Raw genomic sequence first — 22,146 nt, forward strand, 5'->3', positions numbered from 1 at the left:
CCCCTCCCACCTCTGGCTCTTATAATTTTTCTGTCATCTCTTCCAAGATGGTCTTCCTGTGGGAATATTTTGAATTAACTACCCAAGTTAAGGATTTGGGCTATCTGTGGATCAATGCAGCTCCTGGGTCTCATCAGAGAAGTTTCTTTATACAGTAGACAATGACTAGCACCGAAACTCACAACTGGCCAGAGTGTACAGAATACGTGTCCACAAAGAGGGTATCTAGATCAGACCCCATCCACGAGGCTCAGGGACCATCCCAGAAGATGGGGCAGAAAGACAGTAAGAGCCACAGGTTGGGAAGGAGTGAGACAAAACAGCATTTTCTGGAGACCGCAGGGAAGATGCATAAGAGAAGACCTACACTAGATCAAACCAGGCAACACAGCCCCTACCCCTATCAAGAGAAGTTATCGAGAGTTAATGGCTTATGGGGAAGGGAGAATGAGTTTTCTTTAAGAGTGCGGGCACTAGTAGTTAACCAAGCTCAAGTAGATGACCTCACACCCATGAATAGGTGGGTAGCACAAAGTGCCCTCCTGGGTTAAAAAGAGAGAGGGGACAGGAAGTTAGGATGGGTAAGGGAATGAGTGTTGGATCTGAAATGAGTTAGGGGGAAGGATAGGCATTCATGTAGTCAAAACACCTTGCATGAATGTATGAAATCCCTTTAAAATTATTTTGCGTGATCTCCTCCTTGTAACTAACACTACCCTACACTAAATATTTCGTTTGTGATATGTGTCTGCGGTGTTCATGCATGATGTGTATGAGAGTGTGTGTAGGTACACGTGCTCATCTGCTCACTGTGGGGAGCAGAGGAAGCCTTAAGCAAACGTGTAACGAGCAGACGATATCCTCAGTGAATCTGTGTTGCTGTCATGGGCATGGCCTGAGACAAATGCCTGAGACTCATGGCACTGCAAAGCCTTCATGGATATCTTGGTGAGGCTCAGAGGATGACAAAGCTTTCCTCTGGGCCAAGTTCAAATGTTGACAGTGCGGGTAAGTATTAGTATTTATCCACAAGTGATCAGTGTATGCAAAACCGAGCAACGGCTGCTCCCTTCTTCCACTTTTACAGCCTGAGATTGATCCCCCACAAAGACCTCCTACCGCTAGCCCCTCCCTCCCTGTCTGAACGTAGCAAACAGGTTGAAGTTCCAGATGGTTGTATAGTTGGTATCTCAGTGTCTGTGCATGCTCAGCCTACCTCATCTGGCTACTCTATACATGTGTCTGTGTGTCTGTGCTTTCTCCAATCCCTAACCATCTAGTCATGCTTCCAGGACTCAGCTGTGCGAGTCACACAGTGGCACACAGAGGCCAGAGGAGAACATCAGTGTCTTGTTCTATAGTTTTCCACACTATTCCCTTTAGACAGAATCTCTCTGAGTCTGGATCTAGGCTAGTGGTCTCGCCAGCAAGGCAAAGCAAGGCCCCGTCTCCACCTCCCACAGTATTGATGCCTGATTCCCACAATTAGAGCAAGGTTTGTGGTGTGTGTGTGTGTGTGTGTGTGTGTTCGCACGTGCGTGAGAGAGAGAGAGAGACAGACAGACAGACAGACAGACAGACAGAGATCCTAATGCTTGCATGCAAGAGCTCTTACCTACCGTGCCGTCTCCCCAGGACTTACCCTGAGTTTTTAAGTTCACAAATGCACACCTGCACTTCTATGCATTGCCTTAAGGCATCATGGCAGCATAACTTCAGGACAAATGATTTTAAGATTTTTTTTTCCCCCCACACAAACTTCAAAGTCTGAAATGGCTTCTGAGGTTAGATAAAATACGGTATTTCCTAATTTTGAAGGGAAATGTGAAGACCTTCCCATCTCAGCCTGAAACCATTTAAAGCCCATGGGGTAGCATCATAAGGATCTAGGGTTGGTCGCTCCAGGGTTCTGTGTAGTTTCCTTCTGTCCGCATACCGTCCTCATCTGCTTTCGCCATCGTCTTAGGAAACTGTGTATACAAGTCTCTAAAATCTCGAGTTAAAAAATTAAGTAAATAAACTTCACCTGGAGCATTTTTGGAAGAGGCGGAATGTTGCTGCTTCAGAAGGAAGAGTGTGAGGAGGGCGAAAGGGAGAGCTCTCCCCTCCATCTTCTGTGCCACTGAACTGCTCACTGAACGCGCATGCAATTACGTCTTTTAAATGCCAAGGGGAGTGATCTTCACGGTGTGACTCTAAGCTTCACCTCACCACCCATCTCTATGCTTTTTAAAGGAGATGTGTCTGAAGAAACTATGTGGTTTGTAATGAAAATCAGCAGAGGGTCAAACTGTTAACAATTAAAATCGCACACGGTGAGGTATGCCGTTGAGTAAATACCATGAAAAGAGAGCAGGCCTTTTAACTGAACGCAGGTGTGCAGGGGTTTGGCTCCGCAAGTTCCTACTTGGCAAAACACAAATGGCCGAGGAATACGGTTAAGTTGCACAGCTGGCAGAACTTTGATTTTTGAAAAACCTTTGATGCGGCTGAATGTTCGTCCTTTTTGCGTGTCCCTACGGCTCCTCCTTAAAGATTGCTTTCCGTTCATCTGAATGCTAGATTGCTTGTGTCTTTTCCACGACGTGCTTACTGCATTTTTTATTAATTCATTGAGAATTTTATACAGCATACTTCTATCACATTCCCCTCCCCCAAAATCCTCTGAGGCCCACCCTCCCTTCTCTACCTACCCAACTTTTTGTCTTCATTTAGTCCAACCAAGACAGCCCCCAGACTCTTAGGTATATATGGTCGTCCACTGGATAAAGGTGGACCTGAGAGGAGTCACACACTAAAGAAATCCAACTCTCCCTTCCCTAGCAGCCACCAAATACCAATAGCTCCTTATCCAGGGGAGTGGCTTCCTGCCCTCTCCCCTCTCCCTGCCAGGATTTTGTCTCGGTTGAACTTACACAGGTCTTGGGCATGCCATCAGAGCACCATGAGTTCATATGTACAGCTGTCCCTGTGGTCTTTTACCAACCTCTGCCTCCTACAGTCCTCCCCACCTCCATCAGTGATGATCCCTGGGTCTTGGGAGAAGGGGGTCTGATGTGGATGTCCCACGGAGCCAAGAACTCCACAGTCTCTCATTCTCTGCACCTTGACCAGCTGGGATTCTCTATGCAAACTGCCATTTGGTGAAGAAAGAAGTTCTCTGGTGAGACACACACTAACCTTTGGGCGTAACCATAGGTCATTGGGAGTCAGTTCAATGCTATGTCCCCTTAGCAGAGTAATTGTAGTGTTCTCTCAGCTTATCTACTAAGTATCAAGAGGACTGCCTTGTCCACTGCATCATTATCACAGCAAACCACATCATCTGTTTACTCACAGAATGGTATAAATATTGGTGTCTAGCATATCCTATTCAGTTACAGAGCACTGGTGAACGATAGGCAGCTCGATTCCCATGCCAGTTTTGATGCAGCCCATCTCTCAAATGGTCATTCACTGGAACATTCACAAACCAGCGAACCAGGTGGCGCACACAGCAGAGACGTATTCTGGCCGTATCCGCTCAAAGTGTGCATGAGGTTGGTCTCTTCTGAGAGCTGCGTGGAGAGCCAGGTCTTGGGTGCCTATAATCCCGATACCCAGGAGGGAAGCAGAAGTATGGTAAACTCGAGACTAGCCTAGACTGCATGTAAGGTGTGGTTTGCTTTCTGTGGCTATGACGAAGACCATGGCCGAGAGCAGCTTTGGGGGAGGGGTTTATGTAGCTTACACTTCCGTGTCACGGGCCATCACTGAGACAAAGCAGGGCAGAACGTAGGTGGGAACTGGCTAGTGCTCAGCCAATGTCCATTTACACCCAAACCACCGGCCCAGGGAGAGTACCACCCACAACTGGCTGGGTCTACCTCTGTAGGGAGTGGGTGAGGTGATACACCTGTAATCGCAGAACTCAGGAAGCGGAGACAGGAGGACCAGAAGTTCAAGATCATCCTTGGCAAGTTTGAGGCCAACCTGTCCTACTTGAGACCAGGTCAAAAGAAACAGGAGAGGAGGAGGAAGAGGAAGAGGATGGAGGAGGAAGGAGGAAATGGAGAACGGAAGGAGGGAAGGAATAGAAGGAAGGAATTAAAAGCCATCCGGTGACTCTGAATATCTCTGAGGAGGCCAAGAACCAGCAGAAGAATGAAGGCAAGAGGCGGCGTCCCACATCGCTGCGCAGGAACAACCTCCTCAGGCCTGGGTCTGCAGGCCCAACACGTTTAGCTTAGTTGCTGTCTCAAAACATATGTTCCCTTTACCTTGTTAGATGCCATAATGGTCATGTCTGAGAGAGATGATGACACATAGAAGTTTATATGTCAGCTTTTGGGTTAAGTCAAAACACAATTTTAAAACCTGGCGTGGGTGTGGGGGTAGATGGAGACCATTTGGGGGAGGAAAGGAAAGCGAGTGATGGGGAGGGAAGTCTGGAAGGAGACTAAACACAAGCAAGGTACAAAGACGTATGCTTGGAAATGTCAAAATAAAACCACACTATTTTGCATGCTAACAAAACATGGAAAATGAGAATAAATAAATAAAACCTGGCTGTTATTATGGAAATATTAAATTTTAGTGGGATATTTTTTCATGCAGTGTAAATTGCCATGAAAGAAAAGAGCAACTTTAAGGTGGGCTCTGTAACATGTGGCATGGGCAACGTGACTTAAACTAAAAGCTGGAGACTTAATTTAGCCCTGTCACAATACAGCAAAGGTTGTGGCCACATGAGAATACAACAGAAGAGAGAAATTATGCCTTTGTCTATAAGAACAGCGTTTTAAAACTGCTAATTTAGGAGCAAGCAAAGCATTAGAATGAGAGTAAATCCATTTTTAATTCATACATTTGTTGAAGAAATAGAATATTCTGAGCTACCAAAAATGCAGCAGTTTAAAAGGAAAATAGCTATAAATGCTTTCATACAAAATTCTAATTTGCAAACTACCTAGATTTGCTGCACATACTAAAATGTTAAAATAGCCAGCTTTCTGTGAAGGGGGTTAGTGAGAAGAGAGATTGGAGGAAATAGTACTGTGAATTTGGTTTGTTGTAGCAAACAGGCATGGGCAACAAAGTATCAGGATTAAGAAAGGAAACAATGGCAGAGTGCCTGGGCAGTATCCTTAGACGAGAGGGGGTTCATAGGGAGAACGCTTTATATAAAGAAACAAATTCTGTTCTGTGCTCCAATCAGTAAGTCATGATGTATCCTTGAGTTACACAAAGAAGAGTAAAACAAAGATGTCATCTCGCTCTGCTTGGGAATAGAACACCTGTTGTTAGCATCTCTGTTTCTGGCAGTCTTGTAAAACATAGTCTGTGAGGAAGGCTGGAAGAAGAACAGCCATGTGGATGGGTCTGAACTCACCCTGCCCTCCTGGGTTTTCCTGATGGACTTTGTAGATGTCCAGTGATCCGTGCAGATCTGAGCTGTTGACTAGAATTTTTACCTTCAGGAGCAGCCCATGGGGGTCTCCAAAGGCAGCCAAAGGGGGAAGAGAATGGGGTGCACAGAGACCTGATGACTTCTCACAGTTGTGGAGCACACACAGGTGATATGGCATTAATAGGGTGCTCCCACTTGATGGATTGAATCACTGTCCAGGGATAGCCCTTCTCTTAGGATACTATCTGAGTTATTCTTTCCCAAACCTTCTTCATCCAGTTGTCTAAGATCTGCTGGCAGCCAAGAGACTAAGCATGATGAATGCTGACTGTTCAAAGAATTCCAAGGCCCTGTGGCATGAATGCCATGATTTCGAACAGAGAGTTCCTTCAGTGGTCCCTCAAGCTGCACTGTCCTGTGATGTCAATGACAGTGTTTCTTCTGCTTTGCCATGGGGAGTCTATTGATACATGCACAGTTTTATTGGATCTGATTTAAAGCCAGTGGGACTTTATTAACCAACCAAGAGAGTGTGGAAGGAAAACGAACACTGTTTCCTACATCAAGGGTTCTGCAAAATAAACGGCTTGTGACAGAGACAGGAAGCTGGACGAATTGTGCATATTTCAGTGCACTGTGGAGTTGCTTCCCACAGGGGGTAGTCATGGAGGACATGCCAGGAAGCATCTTGGAGTGGAGCAAGAACATTAATGGGTGAAAGACCTGCAGAGGCCAAGGGCTGAAGATGTCAGCCTCATAAAAGGCAAGTAGCACCCTGTACCTCAATCATAAATAAAAGGATAAAATTGGAGAGGACCCAAACGTCTCACACAGAAAAGCCCTCCATCTGAAGACAGACACAATGCATAGACACCACACTACCACAGACATAGAACCTGGGCCACTGGGGTAACACAGTTGGAAAGTAAGGACTTCCAGAGATGCTCAATAGCAGCAGAAGCTGGGGCATAGACCTGCTAATGTTGTGATTTGGGTTATCTTGTCACAGAATTAACCTGACTTGTGGTTACATCAGGGTCCCTGGGAGTAGTGTGGCACCCAGAGATTTCTGGGGGAGAACCTCAACTTCTTGTCATGCCTACTTCAAGGTCAGAATGCACAGAGGAGACATGCTTGTGAACAGCCCTCCCCATCTTCAGATCAGTGACCAACCCTGGGATTCATCACACCCTGCTGGAAGACTGGGGCTCAGTGGTGCCTCCTGCCATGCTGTAGCATCCACCCCACTGTGACCCGGGAAGAGCACAGCCCTCATCGCTCTGCTCCCAGCTTTCCATCCAGAGTGGAAAGGTGAACTAAACTCCACGACAGAGGGGTTCACCACAGGCTCACATGGTCTGATACAGAAGGGTGTGGCTCTGAAAATTAGAGACTAGAAGGTATCACTGGTTCTTTACACCCTTCCTGTGCCTTCCCCCACCTCCTGTGAAACGGATACCCAACAACTCCAACTGCCCATTGTTTACATACAAAGTTACCCCAAAGCACATCTCAGAGTTAGTAAACCAGAAAGATGCCAGCGAAGAAAACTGAGAAGACAGAATCTTAAGAAAAGGGGCTGACTTGTAAAAAATCACAAAAGCCGAAAGCTAAGCGGCAAGGATTGTCCTAGAATTCAAAACAGCTTTGGAGGGTTTGTTTGCCAACAACGACAAAACAATCTCAATAGAAGAACAAAACAGAGGAACCTCTAGAGAAAGGAAGAGAAGAAGACAGGGGAGGAGAAGGGGAGACTCTGACTGTAGCCAGTGCTGTGTGAGCTGACCACAGATCGTGTGTAGCTCTCATGGGAGTCCATGAGATGAACACGATTCTGCTTCCCTTTGTGACGAGGAGACAGAGACATGAAGAGCTATGTCCAAATGGCATAGCTGACGTGGGGAAGAAGTCTGTTCAGTGCTCTAGAGATATTCTTTTGGGTTTTTGTTTGCTTGTTTGTTTTTGTTTTTCTGAACTTTGTGGTATTTTGTGAAGGAGGTAAGGAGAGCTAAGCCTTGACATCCTGTTTAATTCCTATCTGTACACGAGATGGATGGCCAAGATGGTCAAACTGAAGATCATACGCACCGGTTCTGGCTTGAGATTTTAATATAAATGGTGGGAAAGGAGAACTTTCCAGAAAACAAGTAAACACACATGTGTGTATGCACACACACACCCCACACATACATACACACCAAACACACACAACTCACACACAAACATACATGTACCAAACATAACCCACACACACATAAACATGAACATAACACACACACAACACAGATACAACACACAACCATCCCCCACACACAAACACACAAACATACACAGAAACACAACACCACAACACAAACACACAGCACACACAAAATACGCACAACACACAAACACTAACACACATACAACTTAGTGTTTTTTTTTTTAACATCTTTGTTCAAGTGTGAAGAAACTAGACAATAAAGCAGGAAGAGCAAATCTGCTGAGAAAAACGACAATTTTCTCTGCCTTTGAATCTTTAAGTATTTGGCACCCTCCTTGAAAATAGTTCAAAGCTATTTTCCCTTACCAGCTGTAAGTTAAATATTAGAAGTGAGCATCCTTGTTGTGAAGACAGGCGCAATGCTAGAATGTAAAGCTGTCATTTCAAAGCAGATCCCGTTTCTTCTGCAGCTGGTATTTTGTGAAAGAAATTGGGAGCTTAGTTCTCTTCTTCAGGCTCGTGGGTAAACCTTGTGTGGCAGTTCTCATAGCCTGAAGTGAGAGCTTTCTCTGTAGATGTTTTTAAATCATGTTTAACTCAAAGCACGGGTGGAGGGCAGGCTGGGGCCTGAAGGCCATGAATATTAATAATGTCATCCGAGCCCTGCCGCCACCCTGGGGTCAGAATCCAGTTCATTTTCTATAGCTGGAGACTGCATGGAGCTATGACGGAGATTAGGTTGAACAATTGGTAGAACGTAGTGGGAGAGATAGGTTGAATGGTGGCCCTCTAAAAAAGGGGCCTGTTTTCCAACCTATGGGGAAGACCTTAAGTAGAAGAATGGTCTAGGCAGAAGTAATTACATCCCTTGAGATGAGAAGATTCTGGAATACCTGGGTGACTCCCAAATCAATGAGAAGCATTCTCATGAAAGACAGAGAGAAGACATGAAGCCTAGGCTGTTTGTTTTCTAGGGCTGTGCAAACAGAGTAACATAGACTTGGAGGGCTTCAGCCTCCCTGGGGTTCTGAAGACCCGAAGTCCAACATGGTGGTGCTGGCTAGGTTAATCCCTTCTCTCAAGGTTGTGAGGGAAATGGCTGTTCACAGACATACTGTTTAGCTTGTACACACCCATCTTCTCAAAGAGTAGTTTTGCTTTTTCTTCATTTTATTAGACAGTAAAGTTCGCCCATGTCCAGATTTCCCTTTCTATGAGAATGCTAGTAGTATTAGACTAGAGCTTGTGCTCATGATTTCATTTCACATTGCTTACCTTTACAGGTAAAGACCCTGTGTCCAAATATGGCCCCATCCTGAGGTCATGGTGGTTACAATTTCAGTATCACAAACCATGATTGTTATAAAATGTAGGTACCTAAAATGAATGTATGAATGAATGAATGAATGAATGAATGAATGAATGAATGAACAAGAGAGTGAATTACTTTCCTTCTGAAGTCCTAATGTAAGGCACACCTTCACAGCTGCTCTTCTCTTACTCCAGACTGATGACGGCCAGTGCAGAACCAGCGGGTTAGGAATAGCTTCAGTGGATGAGAGTACCTACACCACAATCAATTCCCAGCCCTGACATTCTTAATCTGTGTGACTTTCACAAACATCTCAGCCTTTGAGAACGCCTCTTCCCTTTTCTGATGACCGTAATTATACTTGCTACCTCATACAAGTAAGAACCTCCGAGGGGAGAGGAGTGACTGGCAGGGCCTTAGGTCCACTCCTTAGCTACTCTCCCACTGCACATCAGTCCCTGAGCTGGGCCGTTACTCTCTCTCAGAGGCAGTACCAGGTACCCTGCCCTCAGCTTCTCAGCATTTCCAAAGGGGGCCACCCTCGCCTTTACTACGGGGACCTGAGACTTTCTCAGGAACGAACCTTGATGCAACAGGGGACCACAGGTCCAGGAACAGGGCTGTCAGGCTTCAAGTTGCCCAAGCTACAAGACAGCCTATAGATATGCAGAAAAATCTCAGACTTGACTTGTGCCAGTGTCTGTGCCCAAAAGATAAAATCAGGCGACACCTTTTTTTTATTTTATTTTATCTTATATTATTTTATTTTATTTTATTTTATTTTATTTTATTTTATTTTATTTGGACAGAGCAATTGTTGATGTGTTCAGTTTTGAAATAGTGCAAGGACTTGACTTGGGTCACTCCAAACACAGTGTTCAAAGTTGGTGACCGTATTGATGGCAACGAGTTAGCTTGGTTCAATACTGACTGAGATCAAGTAATAAACCATGGGTCTCGATGCCAGAAAACAGCAACCCGAACACAGATTCAGAGATGTCCCTTTCTCTGTAGTGAGCACTCACAGGGAGGAGCAGATATGTAAATATTCTAGGGAGGACTACAGTCTGTAGCCAGAGCACTCACAGGGAGAAGGAACAGATGTGTGCATATTCTAGGGCATAACAGATGTGTGCACAATCAAGGTCCTAGAGAAACAGGACCCACCTCGCCTTCAGGTCCAAGGGAAACCTGCGGAGACCTAGCGATGCAAAGACAGAAGGTGCTCCCAGACTTCTGGCTTGGGTGACCCACCTGGCCTGGTGGGTGTTAGGGGTGAGGCCCAGGGAGGTGACCAGGACAAAACAGTGATAAGACTTGACTGTCTTCTGATAAATGACTCTCACACAAATTCATGAGCTGGAAAACAAATCTGTCTTAGGAAGTAGCTTGGTTGTACAGCCCTCGTAGTGACCCATTTCTGAAGCAATCGTAGGATTGTACATTATTGCTTTAGAATAATATGATAATTTATCATTTCCTTGTAGCGCATATTTTAAGTACCGGGAGTTCATAAATATTCTGGGGAAATGCCAAATTTAAAAAATTTGCTAATCACCTCCTTAAAATAGTATTTACCAAAGAAATTGAAACGCAATATGACTAATTTTATGCATACAGGCTCCCCTCCCTGGGAAGAAAACTAGGTCATCTGAGCACCACAAAGGAAAATTTGTGATTTGTCTGTTATTGTTTTATTAATAATTTTATTCTCCATAGACTTTTGTTAAATTATACAGCAGACTTGAAATTGCAACAAGCAACATTCTTCGGGTTTTTTTTTTTTTCTTAACTGACATTTTAGATTTCATTTTTCTTTACTATTATTAAAAATATACAAATGGTTTTACTTATCAGGAAACCGCTATAATATGAAATAGAAACACACAAAATGCATCATAGGATTACCACGCAAGGCTTGGCAAACATCAATTCCAGTGTGACATTGACTTAAGCAGTCTTTGGCTCTGGAGGATTAGAATTCTGTAGGGTTTTGTGTTGTTTTTGTTTTGTTTTGTTTTGTTTTGTTTTGAGACAAAGGTTTATGCATGCTGTGTTCTTATAATAAGAATCATTTCCTATGCTCCCAAGATACCTGTTTTGATATTGAACAATGTAGGTTTTGGCATGCCATGAAGGGCTCTGCTCACCCGGTATGCCTTGGTCCTAAGTAAAGGTAGGAAACTTTAAGAGTGACCTGACCTTCCTGGAGTTTGCTGCTCTTGTCTTCTCACGTCCTCTGACAGAAGTCCTTGCCAGACATGCCTGATGAATATTTCTCTAGCTCTTCACTTGCTGGACCCTGTGCCTGATCCTTGGGAACACCCCAGTGGGTATCAAACTCAACCTCACTAATATCTGTCATTCTCTTGTCCAGCGCTTGTCTTACCTGACTGCTCTCTCCAGCAGAAAATACAAGGCCTGGTGTGAACAGAACTCTCAGCAAGTGACAGAGTGAGAGACCCCCACATGGCAAATGAGGAAAGGCTGGGCCTCTTCTCTGCTGAGCTGTGGGACTAGAAGGTGGGAGAATTTTGCTCGTTTCCTTTCCTTTGTGTGACTTTCCCAGTTTTCTCTCCTGGAATCAATTAATAAAACCCCAGGATATGAGATCTGAGCCTTGAGATTCAGACCTACAGAGTACAGTGTTTGTAATGTTGGACCTGGATAGACACCATACCAAAATCAAATGTAGGCTGGAGCCATGACTCAGAGGTTAAGAGCATTTGCTGATATTGCAGAGAACCCAGATTGTGCCATGTGCGCCCACATGGCAGATCACAAAAATCTATAACTTCAACACTAGAACATCCGGTGCCCTGTGTACCTAAGATACCAGGCATCCATGTGGTATATAGATATCCATACAAACAAAACACACACACACACACACACACACACACACACACACACACACACACACATACATACATATACATATATTTATGAACCTTTAAAAACAACTTTAGGAACTGTCTTAGTCAGGGTTTCTATTCCTGCACAAACATTGTGACCAAGAAGCAAGCTGGGGAGGAAAGGGTTTATTCAGCTTACACATTCACATTGCTATTCATCACCAAAGGAAGTCAGGACTGGAACTCAAGCAGGTCAGGAAGCAGGAGCTGATGCAGAGGCCATGGAGGGATGCTGCTTACTAGCTTGCTTCCCTGACTTTCTCAGCTTGCTTTCTTATAGAACCCACGACCACCAGCCCAGGGATGGCACCACCCACAATGGGCTGGGTCCTTTGTCCATTAATTAATCACTAATTGAGAAAATGCCTTACAGCTGGGTCTCATGAAGGCATTTCCACAACGGATGCTCCTTTTTTCTGTGGTAACTCTAGCTTGTGTCAAGTTGACACACAAAACAAGAACTTTTTAAGAAAACTTTTAAGAACAACTTGTACGAACAAGTTTAAGAGCAAGTGTTGGGGTGAATCATAGTCGTTTCTCAAGGAGCCATGAAGAGTTTCTGTCTGTTTAAAATAAATCAGGAGTCTTGGCTCTTGTCAGGATAGCCTCTGCCCCACCCCCTTAAAAATATAAAAATGCCTCTTAAGCCTCTATGAAGCTTATTTGGGGGACAACTCTGAACTTTCACCTCATACTGCTACAAAATGCTGAAGACTTCTCTTGCTTAACTCTCAAGCCCAGTTTGACCAATAAAGCTGGCTTTACTTCCATGAGCCAGGCCATGCCTGGAGAGGCTTTCAGGGACCACTTGAGGAGTGTTGAACCATGTGTGCTACTGTAAGAATCGTTGCATGGTAGTTCCAGCAGACATTCTTAAAACTGAATGGGGAGTCTGTAGTGCTAGCTACTGACTTCGTGGGTAACTTGCCCAAATCACAGAGCCTTTCATGCATGCAAACCTTATTCTGTGGATGAACTTGGGTTAACAAGAACAGCAAGTGAGTCTCAAAACCACAGAAGCCAAAAAGCAAGGCAAGGTTCCTACACTTAGGGAGTGTCCGGGATCCTGGACCTATATATTAGGTCTTTGATGGATCAGGTCTTTGTCTCCATGTTGATAGGCGGTGGGGCCTAAGTGTTGGGTTCTAAGGTCGGAATGGTCCCTCTAACCTGTTTGCAGTGGTGTTAAGGTCTCGGGGCCTGTTACAGTAGGAGCAGTTCAGAGAGAGTAAGCCATTTCAATAGCCACACCATTCTTACTTCAGTTCCAGGAACCCAGGGACGCCCTGTAGCACAGCCAGCAGAGTTTATTTACGACTTGGAACTAACAAGTACACACCTTACACATGAAAAGTGTTGAATGTGATAAAAAGGTCAAATCTACAAAGATCTCTGTGAATCTCTGCCTAGTAAGCCTTGCACGGGCAACTGTTTTTATTATGAGTGTGTGTGCTGTGTGTGTGTGTGTGTGTGTGTGTGTGTGTGTTCATGCATGTAAGCACATGCTGTACGTGAAAGCGAAAGAGCAAGCTTAGGTCTGTCTTCACCTTGTTTGAGAAGAGAACTCTTTTTTACCACCTCTGCATTCCCCAGGCCAGGTGGCCCAGGGTTCTGTGGAATCTCTGTGCCCGCCCTGCATCTCACCGTAACGCACTGATATGACAGATGCATATTATCATGTCTGGCCTCAGGGGTTGTGAGGATCCAAACTCAGATTCTCTCATCTGCACAGCAAACACCTTACCCACTCACGCAGCCCCTGGAGCTGGATGTGGTGCTGCATGCCTTTAATCCCTGCACGCAGTTTTCCAGGCCAACCTGGTCTACACAGTGAGTTTCAAGACACCCAGAACTATGAAGAGAGAGACCCTGTCTCAGAAAAAACAACAACAAAAGACAATAAATAAATAAATAAATAAATAAATAAATAAATAAATAAATATTCTTTGAATGGTGACTGCATGAATGATTTGCACATGCTTAGGTGTCAGACAGTTTCCTAAGAGTTTTCAGGGTAGCAATTTATCTGTGGCTGTCATTTCTATGGGTGTGCCCGCCATGTATGTGCAGGAGCTCACAGAGGCCAGATGATGGTGCTGGATCCCCTGGAACTGGACTTTTTTTTTTTTTTTTTTTTTTTTGGAGCTGGGGACCGAACCCAGGGCCTTGCGGTTGCTAGGCAAGCGCTCTACCACTGAGATAAATCCCCAACCCCTGTAGCTGTCATTTCATATAGACAGGGATGCTATAAGATGGGACCGCTCTCCAGGACACGCTCAGTGAAGACTGCACCTATCTGTCAATCAGTTTTAGCTGCAAGCCTCAGACTCTATACTTTACTCCCTCTCAGCTCCGTATGGAGATCCCTCTCAGCCTAGAACTATCTCATTGTGAGGAACCACAAGCATTTCCTTCAGGGCAGACCCTGTTCTCCACCCTCTAGGGTCTAACTGAAAATGCCTGAACCAAACAATAGCAATCATTCTCAGAGCAGTCCCAGAGTCTGCCTTCTTCAGCCCCATCACGGGTACAAACCTACCAGCCCAATTCCAAGAAGCCTTCCCGAACCCATCTCTTTGTCTTCTCTCCCATGTGAAGAGTGGTCTCACCCCAAGCCATGGCCAAGCTTCCAGTGTATTATGTAGAGTCTCAGACAGGGACTCTTGCTAACTTTCCCTCCCTCTCTTCCTTTCATTCCCCACCCCTGCCTCAACACACACACACACACACACACACACACACACACACACACATGGACACTCACTTACACTCATGATCTTACACAGTCTTACACACACAGACTCACATTCTATTCTCTTTATCTCGCTCTCATATACAATCACACATACACACTCACACTGACACACAGACTCATATCCTCTCTCTCTCTCTCTCTCTCTCTCTCACACACACACACACACACACACACACACACACACACACACACCTGGACATTTGTTCCCAAACACACAGGAAAGTGTCTGGAAGAGAACAACACACGTTTTTGTTCTCCCTGGAAAAGAAGCAACGTGAGGAGAGGGAGCCTTTATTGGGATCTGGACATTCTCCATCCTGCCTTCCTCGCCAATGTTCGGAGCTTATTGCTTTTGCTGTGGAGCACAGAGCACGGGCCACGGGCACATCTTCTCTTTCATAACCACTTGCCTTTTATATATTATTAAATGTTTGAGCATGGGCTGGGATTCTGTTATAATTTTAAATTTTAATGTTTCTCAAATGATTTGGGGGAGGAACCCCTCCATTTAGAGGAAAGTTAGAGGACTCCAGAGAGGACAGTTATGGCTAGGTGCCTGTCTGTAAGCACAGCAGAGTATCAATAATAGTGTCAGGGGTTGGCTTTCTCCCATGGGATGGGTCTCGAGTTGGGCAGTTATTGCTTGGCTGTTCTCTCGGTCTCTGCTCTATCTATGTCTGCACGTCTTACAGGCAGGCACTTTAGGTTGAAGGTTTTTGTAGGTGGGTCATGTCCCCCATCCCTCCGCTGGAAGTCCCACTTGGCTATAGGAAGTGTCCACGTCAGTCTCCATATCCCCCCACAGCTGGGAGTCTCAGCTAGTGCCAGCCCCATAGGCTCCCTAGAACCTCCCATCCCAGGTACTCTCAGAGATGTTCCCCTACCAACTTTCGTTCTCTGTCCCAGCCCTCTTGCCTCTTCCTCTCCCCACATCTGATCACCACCTTGTTCCCCTCCCCAGCCCCTCTCCTGCCAAGTTGACTCCTTCTGAGTGAGATTCAAGCATCGTGCCTTAAGCCTTCCTTGTTACTTGACTTCTTTGGGTCTGAGTTGTAGCATAGTTAACCTGTACTTAATGGCTAATGTCCACTTATAAAGGGGCACACACCGTGTGTGTGTACTTCCAGGTCTGGGTTACCTCACTCAGGACGATGACACTTTCTAACTGCATCCACTTGCCTGATGGGTCTTTGTTTTTAATGGCTGAATAGTATTCCACTATGTAAATGTGCTACATTTTCTTTATCCATTCATCGACGGAGGGATGTCTAGGTTGCCTGCAGACAGGAGCCTAGCATAGCTGTCTCCTGAGAGGCTTCACACAGCAGCGAATGGAAATAGATGTAGAGACCCACAGCTGAACATTAGGGAGAGCCTGGTGAGTCTTGTGGAAGAGGTGGGGGGGAAGGAATGAGGGACGCAGAAGGGTCTATAAGAAAACCTATAGAATCAACTAACCTAGGCTCATGGGGGCTTACAGAGACTGAAACACTAACCAGAGAGCATGCATGAACTGGACCTCATCCCCTTATACATATGTAGCAGGTATACAGCTGGGCCTTCATGTGAGTCCCCTAATCATTGGAGCAGAATGTTGACTCTGACTCTGTTGCCTGGCATTGTATTTTTTTCCCCTAGCTAGGCTGCCTTGTCTATCCTCAGTGAGAGAAAATATGCCTAATCCTGCTGAGACCTGATGGTGCCAGGGTGGGTGGTTAACCATGTAGGGGTGGCTTCCCTTCTCAGAGGAGAAGGAGAGAGGGTAATGGGGGAGGATGGGACAGGGAGGAAAGGAAGGAGGAGCTGCAATAATGATGTGAGGTGAATAAATAAAAGGAAAAATAGTAAAGCTAAAAAAAAATAAAAATAAATTTAAAAGCTCTACAAAGAACTGGCAGTTCTGTTTGTCTTGTGAACCCCCCTGCTGGGTGTTGGGAATCCACATGCTACCTCGGAGAATGTTGAGGTTAACTGAGTATGAACAGTGAGATCTATGCAGGGAGAAAGAAAACTCTTTAGGGATCAGCTATGAAACACAGCCGTGGCCTGCTTTGAGATGGCCTTTGTGTTTGAAGGTTAGCACCTGTCTCTCACTGTTCGCTGCACAACACTGAGAGTAAACACAGTAAACACAGCGAAAATGAGCAGAGGAGGAGCACCAGCAGCTCCCACGGAATTCTTCACTTCTCCTGAGGAGGGTGGGTTGCAGCAGCCTTGAGGCCCGAGGGTGTCTCTCCCGCTCCGGACTTCTAAGCTTCTCAAAGGGGGCTCATGCTGAAATGACAAAAGTCACAGGAATAAGTGTGGCCATTTATTCTCCTTGGGGTTCTCTTGACTGGTTATAGGGTGCCTAGATTGCACTTGCTGGGTATGGCTGAAGCATTTCCAGAGTAGGCTGACATTTGAACATGAGGGCTCAGGATTGCAAGTGGCCCTAACCCATGTATATGGGCATTGTCTGATGGTTGGGGCATCTGGAGAGAGCAGAGGCAGAGGAAGGTGAGACAGCCCTTTCTGTCCCCCTCTAACTTTGAGGTGAGGCATCTTATCTCACGCCCAACTTGGACCTATAGTCACACTCTCACTTGTCTTCCTTGTTACCAAGTTTCCAGTGTGGCATGGGTCACATAGCTTCTTTCATTGTTCCTCAGGTTGGACTTTGAGGGCAGGGGATGTCTCAGTCTCCAAAATCACGTGAACCAATGCCCCATGCAGTCCTCCTTCACATCCATAAAAGCATAAATTCGATCTCCTATTGGCTGTCTCTTTGTGGAGACCCCTGATTGGATTGTGACTAACATGGTTGTTTTTCATCCACTTTTGTGCGGCCGTACTGTCATCTCAGTTACTTAGGAGGCTGAGGCAGGGAAATCAAATATTCAAGTACTGTCTGGTTTGCAGAGGAGTTCAAGGTGAACACAGGCAACTTAAAAAGACTGTCCCAAAATCAAAAGGGAAAGGGAGTCTGGGGACATAGCTCAGTGGTAGAGCCTTTGCCTAAAACATGTGTGCTGGGTTCAGTCTCATTACTACGGAGAGTAAAATAAGAGAAAATAAAAGGATCTCAGTCCCTTGCAAAGTTATTAAAAATCTCCCGACATTTTGCTGAGGAGACAAAAAGCTCTGTCCCCTCATTCCTGCCACTCTCTGTTCTACTGCCTCTAGGAAAGGAGGACAAAGGTCATATGAAGATGTGGTGGGTTGAGCAGGAATGGCCCCCAAAGTCTCATAGAATTAATGCTTGGTCACCACAGAGGGGCACAGTTATGAGGTGTGTCCTTGTTGGAGGAACTGTGTCACTGGGGTGGGGGTGTTTGGGTTTCAAATGCTCAAGCCTGACTCAGTGCCTCTTTCTTCCTGCTGCCCGTGGATCTGGATGTAGAAGAAGCCTTGGCTCCTTCTCCGCACCATGTCTGCCTTTGTGCCACATGCTTACCGCCATAATGATAATGGACTAAACCTAGGAACCTACAAGCCAGCTCAACTAAATGCTTTCTTTTATAAGAGTTATGGTGTCTCTTCAAAGTAATAGAAACCCTAAATAAGATACAAGTTGGTACCAGGGACTGGGGTGTTACTGTGATAGGCCTGACCATGCTTTTGTTTGAAGGAACGTGAATTTGGGGTTTGGAAAGCACTGGAATGCTTTAGGTGGGGTGGAATGGGCCTTACTTAAAGGAGCAGGGAAGAGAGTGGTGCTGGGGGAGGTTTGAATTATGGGGACCCGGCTCAAGGGGTTTCAGAGGAGAAGAATATAAGTATGTGGCCTAGAGACCGTTCTTGTGATATTCTGGTGAAGAATGTGGCTGCTTTCTGCCATTATCAAAAACAAAAAAAATCTGCCTTAGGATAAATTAAAGATTAACAGCTTTGGCAAAGGAGATTTCCAGACAGCCTAGTATTAACTGTGTTGCTTGCTTATTAGGGCACTTACGCAGATCTGTAAGGGAAAGGGGCAATCTGAGCAAAGGAAAAACAAAATGTACAGTCTGAGGAGAAAAGGAACACTAGGGAAAAGTTTAAAGAAAAGCCTGATGCTAAGTGGAATAAAGAGAGTGGCGCCCCCAGGTGAGACCCCCACACAGCTATCCTTCCCACTTGTAAAACAAACAACAACACCCAAAACCTTGGTGGGGGCACACCTTTAGCGCCAGCACTATGAAGGCAGGAGCAGGCAGATCCCTGAGTCCGAGGCCAGCCTGAGCTACAGATCAAGTTCTAGAACAGCCAAGCTTGGGGAGTAAAGGAAACTATTGAAAACAGGAAGCAGGCAAAAATGTATTTAAACGAAGGGGCCATGTTCCAGTTCTAGCAAGCAGCAGAACTTGGCAGCTTCGCCCGTGTGTGGTTCTGGCTTTAGAGTCAAGGACACAAGAAAGGAGTTATGGAATCTCTGGGAGCCAGAGACCAGGTGCATGGCATGGAAGCTCAGAAAGACCTTTGCCTGAAGCTGTGGAGAAGGAGCACGCATTGCCTTCGAGACCTCTAGATGCTGGAGACGCCAGAGCCCTGGGATACATACGCAAAAATAGCTGCCAACAGGCAGTGGAACCAGCCCAAGAGAAAGAAGTGTGTTACAGTCAATAAAGCTGAAAGGAGTTGGAGATCTGAAGAGCACTTTGACATCAGACATGGAGATGCAGAGTTTAGAGTTTGCCCAGATGAGTTTTGGTCTTGCCTTGGTCTAGTATTTCCTCACTCTCTTTCTTTTCCTCCCTTTTGGAATGGTCATGCATCTCCTGTGCCATTGTATGTCAGAAGTGTGTGATCTGCTTTTTCATTTTGATTTTACAGGGGGTTACAGTTAAGACACTGGTATGAGACTCAGAAAAGACTTTGAACTTTGGACTTTTGAACAGTGCTGAGACTGTTACAGACTATGGAGACTTTTGAAGTTGGACTAAATGCATTTCTGCGTTATGCTATTTCTACAAGGCTATGGGAGCCAGGGAGTGGAATGTGGTTTTGTTTGAATAGGAATGGCCCCCAAAGGCTCAGAGATTTGGATTCTTGGTTATCAGAGAATGGCACTGTTAGGATGTATGGCTTTGTTAGAGGAAGTGTGTCACTGGGAGTAGGCTTTAAGCTTTCACAAATAGTCAAGCCAGGCCCAGCGTGATTCACTCTTCCTGCTGCCTTCAGATCCTGATGTAGAACTATCTGCTCCCTTTTCTACACCACGTCTGCCTGTGTGTCACCGTGCTTCCCAACATGATGATAATGGACTAAACCTCTGAACCCATAAGCCGGCCCCAAATTATGCTTTCTTTTATGAGTTGTTGTGGTCATGGAGTCTCTTCACCGAAGGAGGAACCCTGATTGAGACAAAAGGATACTAGAAAAGGGCACTGGAAGGCCACAGAAGGCTGAGAGCATTCACCTCAGAGGATGAAAGCAGACTGTCAGCGGGCAGAGATCAGGAACCAGCAACCTTACTTAAGCAGCTTCTTACGTTCTCTCAAGTTCTGTTTCCTTGGGGAATAGACATCACATCACCCAGGTAACCTATGGGATAGGATACAAGGACTGGCAAAATCAATGCACTGCTCTTCAACAGAGTGTAAGACAGTTTCAAAGGCCCGTGGTTTTTAGTTTTTACGCAATGAAATGCCTGCCTCAGAAGACAGCTGCCCAGCATTCGGTCTTAACAGAGAACAACTCTGAGGACCAATCGGTGACTAGTTCCAAGGGAGAAGTTCCACCACATTCTGTAGTGGGCAACACCTCTGAGCAAAGGTAGGAGGTGTCAGGTAAGACAAAGCAAATGATAAAGAAAGAAGTGGAGAGCAGCAAAGGACAACAGGCATGAATACAGAGTCCAGCCTGTAGACAAAAGCATGAATGGAAGAGTACAGAGGCCAGGCTGTAGACAAAGATGCAGGTGGTTCTCTGCTACTTTGTAGCTTCTTTGACTTTTGTACTTTACTGGGACTCGCTCTGACATCTTGACGGTACTTTCCTAACTCCCTAAACCCTGAATGGTCAGGTCGGTCCATAATGACCGTTTCCCAGCAAAGGAGACCAAGAGTCCAAGAGACTTGCTCTGTCTCCCCGCAGCTCCGTCCTTCCACTCTGACTACTGCCTTCCTCCTGAAAGCTGATTTGTTATGGGGTAGGAAAAGTGCTTTCTGTGAGTCCCGGGCATACAGCTAGGAACAATGGGTGGAAACTGAACTAAGGCAGATCTCAGCCCCACATCAGGAAGAACTCCAACGGCCGGGCTGTGCCCAGACTGAAGGCACTGCCTTTGGAGACTGAGTTTCCCACTGCCTGAGACACTTGAGCGCTGCTTGGGGGGCTGGAAAGGACAGTGGACTGACAAAACCCCAGTGGACCAGATGCATTTTTGGTCATGGAGTCTCTTCACCGAAGGAGGAACCCTGATTAAGACAAAAGGATACTAGAAAAGGGCACTGGAAGGCCACAGAAGGCTGAGAGCATTCACCTCAGAGAATGAAAGCAGACTGTCAGCGGGCAGAGATCCCATATTCTCAGGTTCCTCATCTGAAAATCACTTTCCAAATTCAGAGGAGAAAGGGTCACCCTTACCCTCACCACATTTCCTTCCAGCAACCACACAGGACACTACAGAAAAGAGTTGTCTCCAGCGCGAGCTTCTGCCCTTCCCAAGAGGGAAGCTGACTCCGGCACCTTGGGACATGGACGTCTCAGGTAGGAAGTGTCCAGAGCCTCCACGGTCCACAGCAGGCAACTGGCAGCCTCTTCTGCCTGCAGTGGGGGGAGTGGGGTGTGGGGGGTGGGGAGGTGGGGGGGTGGTAACCCGATACCTTACAAAAGCCCAACAGAACGAAACATATAAACTACAAACCAACACAGCCTCCCCGCACACCGCACACCACATCTTGCAGAGAAAGGAGGTGGCCCGAGTGCTTTAAGTGCCTCACAACGTCCACATTGTGCTGGTGGAGTTACTTTTAATGAAGTTGTTATTATGCCACAAGAATGCAATAAAACATCTGAAACCTGAAATTTCCTATTTTTTATCATCTCCTGTGTAAAAAAAAAAAAAAATCTCCAAAAAAAAAAAAAAAAAAAAAAAAGGAAAAAAAGGTTTGTTTTCAAACGTAGTATACGGGAGTAACTGGATAGAGAGGTTCCAAGCCAACTTTCCGCTTGCAAAGAAATCTAAAGAGTACTGCTTCCTAAGCCACCAAAAATGTGAGGGAAGGGTGAAATATTATGGAATATTTCACATTATTAAAATAATCAGACATAACATGCCTCAGAAGGAGCCACTGGTTTACGGTCTCCCGGTGTAGGTCAGCACAGAAGCCTTTTTTATATAATAAAGTATTCACAATCAATCAGGTTTCACTTGAGTAGTGCAGTACTTCCGGATAGAGAAGATGTCTATGTGGAATTCCAAAGATGAGCCCTGGGTGTGAGGGGCCGATTCTATACTATACTGGTCAGTGCAGAAGCATAACGCTATTCTGACTGATTCACAAAGACAGTCTACAGGGGACTTCAGTTTTTTCTTTCCAAGACAATTCTTAGCTGACCCTTGCAGTAAACTGGTGAAACCACCACGTAAAAATACAAAACCATGAG

The 22,146-nt window shown here is 45.6% G+C and overlaps 1 long non-coding RNA gene across 1 annotated transcript; it reads left to right on the top strand.

Moving 5' to 3' along the window:
* Positions 1–20,088: 20,088 nt before the first annotated feature.
* Positions 20,089–21,564, top strand: LOC120097574 (uncharacterized). Its single transcript, XR_015640125.1, has 3 exons — positions 20,089–20,324; positions 21,145–21,246; positions 21,373–21,564. It is a non-coding gene; the product is annotated as an uncharacterized LOC120097574 (long non-coding RNA).
* The last annotated feature ends 582 nt before the right edge of the window (positions 21,565–22,146 follow it).

This window comes from Rattus norvegicus, chromosome 16, assembly GCF_021556685.1.
Source record: "Rattus norvegicus strain SHRSP/BbbUtx chromosome 16, alternate assembly SHRSP_T2T, whole genome shotgun sequence".
In the NCBI taxonomy this organism is placed as follows: Eukaryota; Metazoa; Chordata; class Mammalia; order Rodentia; family Muridae; genus Rattus; species Rattus norvegicus.